Raw genomic sequence first — 3,973 nt, 5'->3', positions numbered from 1 at the left:
TCTATCTATCTATCTATCTATCTATCTATCTATCTATCTATCTATCTATCTATCTATCTATCTATCTATCTATCTATCTATCTATCTATCTATCTATCTATTTGTAATGAGTTGGTCGTCTTACGGCCATTGTTTACTTTTAAATGTTTCTTAATAAACAAAAAATTCAAAATACATATCCACAATTTCTTTATAAATCCCCACTGTGTTAACTTCAATAAATTAGAACTATTTATGTATAATTAAATATTTATTTAATGGTTAATATTACAAACTTCTTTTAACAACTATTTCTAAAAAGAATCGTCACAGAACTTTGTCTCAAGGTAGACATATGGTCCTGTGGCGCAATGGATAACGCGTCTGACTACGGATCAGAAGATTCCAGGTTCGACTCCTGGCAGGATCGAAGACAATTATTTTTGTATATAAAAACTTATATATTATCTCTTAGATTTACAATAAAATTTTATTTAAATGCCTACAGCATAAAAATATAATTTTTTGAAAATTTTTTAATATTCCTAACTATTCAAGAACGTTACAAGCAAATCTAAATAATAAATCCAAAATAGTTCCACACATTTATACTTTGAATAAAAATCAAGTACAAGTACATTGTAAAAGTTATATAAAAACCAGTTTAATATTTTTTTTAGCTTTTTAGCCAATAACAAGTGCGTTAACTTCTTGGTAAATTTGAATATAATTTTAAATATTTTACGCATATTTTGTTTAAACGAAGGTAATTTTGAATTTAAATAACAACAGAGTATGAAAGGCATTAACAACTTTTCGAATAACATGTGGCATTTGTATCGAAATGTTTTGTATTTGTATCAAAGTATGTCTCTTTGGAAACATTATTTTAATTAATTCTAATAAATGATAAATGTTGTGTCACAGTACTTAAAACATATTTGAAAATTTGTTAAAAAAAATCGAACAAAAAACTGGTGGCAAATATTTGCAACAAAAAGCTAAACATTAATTTTGATACACGACAATTTATGTCATGTTCGATTTAGTTAAGAAACAAATTTTAAAGAAATTATTGTACCATATATATTTTATGGTAATTTTAATGGTTTTTACGACACTAAAAGGTGTATTCGACTTAAGAAATCTGAAAATGGATTGTTATGTAAGAGGTATATGAAGGAAATTTAAAGGCCTTATATTCAGACTATAGCGTAGAGTAGACTTTGTAGGAACTAGACCTAGTCTACAGTCTAGTTCATAGTCCAGCCTACTTTAAACTAGGCTGTAGACTACACTATAGACTAGACTACAGGCTATAATACATACTAGACTATAGACTAGACTATACTAAAGACTATACTATTGACTATAGTACTATAGACTAGACTATAGACTAGACTATAGACTAGACAATAGCCTAGACTATAGACTAGATAATAGTCAAGGCTTTAGACTAGACATTAGACTATAAACAAGACTATAGACTAGACAATATATTAGACTATCGACTAGACTTTAAAGTATACAATATACTACACTAAAGACTATACTATAGACTAAATTAAAAACTAGACTATATTAAAGACTATACTACAGACTAAACCATACTATAGACTATACTGCAGACTTTACTATAGAGTAGACTTTAGACTAGCCTATATACTAGAATACAGACTAGACTATAGGCTAGACTATAGACTAGAAAATAGACTACACTATAGACTAAATTATAGACTAGACTATACCAAACACTAAACTACATATTATACCATACCTTAGACAAATCTGTAGATTATATTATAGACTAGACTTCTGACTAGAATAAAGAGTAGACTTTAGACTAGGCTACTAACTAGAATATAGAATATACTATAGACTAGAATACAGACTAGACTGTAGAAAAGAATAAAGACTAGACTGTAGACTATATTGTAGACTGGACTATAGACTAGACTATAGTCTATAGACTAGACTATAGACTAGACTATAGACTAGACTATAGACTAGACTATAGACTAGACTATAGACTAGACTATAGACTAGACTATAGACTAGACTATAGACTAGACTATAGACTAGACTATAGACTAGACTATAGACTAGACTACAGACTAGACTATAGACTAGGCTATAGACTAGACTATAGACTAGATTATAGACTAGACTATAGACTACACTATAGACTAGATTATAGACTAGACTATAGACTACACTATAGACTAGATTATAGACTAGACTATAGACTACACTATAGATTAGACTATATAAAAGACTATAGAATGGACTATAGACCAGACTATAAGCTAGTCTTAATAATGGAACGCAGGCTATAATATATTTTAGATCATTACTGGACAATACTCTACGTAATATAGTAAAGAATATTATATAGGAAAAAAACTACAAACTGATCTATTCACTACTTTATGGACTTTGTATAAAATGGTATTACAATTATAAATGATAAAAAATCTAATAATATTTTAAAATTAAAAAAAATAACATAAAATTATATAAAAAATTTGTCTGCGATCCTGCCAGGAGTCGAACCTGGAATCTTCTGATCCGTAGTCAGACGCGTTATCCATTGCGCCACAGGACCGTGTTATTACTTTTTGGCAAAGTTTCAAGCTAATACTAACTCTAGTATACAAAGTAGAAAAAGCTTTTTCCAATAAGTTCTATTAACCCAATAGGAAATTTACTATTACACGTTATAACTTTGACGCTGAATTGAAAACAGCTTTTATGCGTTATCAGTAAAACTGCCAAGAAAGTCATAAATTTTAAATGAAGGGTGTTGCTTCTTGGTTTGGTTACATATTGTTTATGGAATTTCAAATTTATTAAGTGATTTATTTCTATACAAAACTCGGCTGCTTGTAACAATTAACTTTACATGATAATATGCTAAATAATATAAAACGAAATATTGATAGACTTGACTTTAAATGCAACAAAAAAAAAAAGAGCACTTGTTGATTGTTAAGCAAATCAGGTCATACACATCAATCATTTTATGCAATTTTATATGAATTTTTATGCACTGCCTCAACATTGAATGCCTTCATGAATGCATTAATTTTAAATGCTAAAACAGTGGTAGACACTTATAGCCATCAGAGTGCGAGAGTCTTCTGTGAAAAAATACGAAAATTATCAAATAATAATGTTATAAGTCAAAAACTTTTTTCATATTTCAGAATTGTCTCATATTTCAGAAATTTATCTTATATGTATTCACTTTGTTCTCTTTTTAACGAGCCCTGTTTTAAACTCTAATTGTTTGTTAGCCTTTTTTAATAAAACTAACTTGAGATTATTTAGTTTGGGATTTATGCATGTAAAACATTTAACTCATTTATTTAATTTATGACAAACTATTAAATTTTATGTTACAAAAAACAAAAATCGAAAAATAAAATAAAGTAACATATTTAAAAATTCTCTTTGTTAACAACAAAAGAAACTATTAAAACATGACAACTATTTACACGAAAGTACTAAATGTTTAGAGCAACAAAAACATGACAAGAAAATCAAATCATATTTCTTGACTTATTTTTATTTTTTTTGCTTAACTTTATACCCTACACTAACATACAAATTTTAAAAACAAGTAGGAAAGTATAGTCGGGCATGGCCGACCATATGATACCCTACACCATGAGTATATTTTTACAATTTTTACTTTTATAAAATTTTTATTTTTTGTAAAGAAACTTTTATGTTGAATATTACCATAATTCCAAAATATTTAAGCCATTTATTGATAAAAAACTAAAATTTCTAAATGAGGCTTTATATAGGTCAAATATGGGCCGATCCTCGGTAAATTTGGGAAAAAGATATATTTCTAAATAACAGTTAGTTTTGTTGAGGGTCATTGCGATACAAATGGTTACAAGTCAATTTTAGACGTTTGTCATTTTTTGAAGGGGGGTTTGTATGGGGGCTAGGGTCAAATATAGGCCGATCCTTACGAAAATCT

General features: G+C 28.0%; 1 protein-coding gene and 2 non-coding genes across 3 annotated transcripts in view; 1 reads left to right on the top strand and 2 right to left on the bottom strand.

Moving 5' to 3' along the window:
- Positions 1-3,973, bottom strand: part of LOC111689001 (integrator complex subunit 6 homolog) — a 38,914-nt gene that overhangs the window by 24,657 nt on the left and 10,284 nt on the right. The gene's annotated exons all lie outside the window — the stretch shown is intronic.
- On the top strand, positions 337-409 carry Trnar-acg. The gene has a single exon. It is a non-coding gene; the product is annotated as a tRNA-Arg (tRNA).
- On the bottom strand, positions 2,512-2,584 carry Trnar-acg. The gene has a single exon. It is a non-coding gene; the product is annotated as a tRNA-Arg (tRNA).

The sequence above is a fragment of the Lucilia cuprina genome, chromosome 5 (genome assembly GCF_022045245.1).
Source record: "Lucilia cuprina isolate Lc7/37 chromosome 5, ASM2204524v1, whole genome shotgun sequence".
In the NCBI taxonomy this organism is placed as follows: domain Eukaryota; kingdom Metazoa; phylum Arthropoda; class Insecta; order Diptera; family Calliphoridae; genus Lucilia; species Lucilia cuprina.
This window is presented reverse-complemented; position numbering and strand designations above follow the sequence as displayed.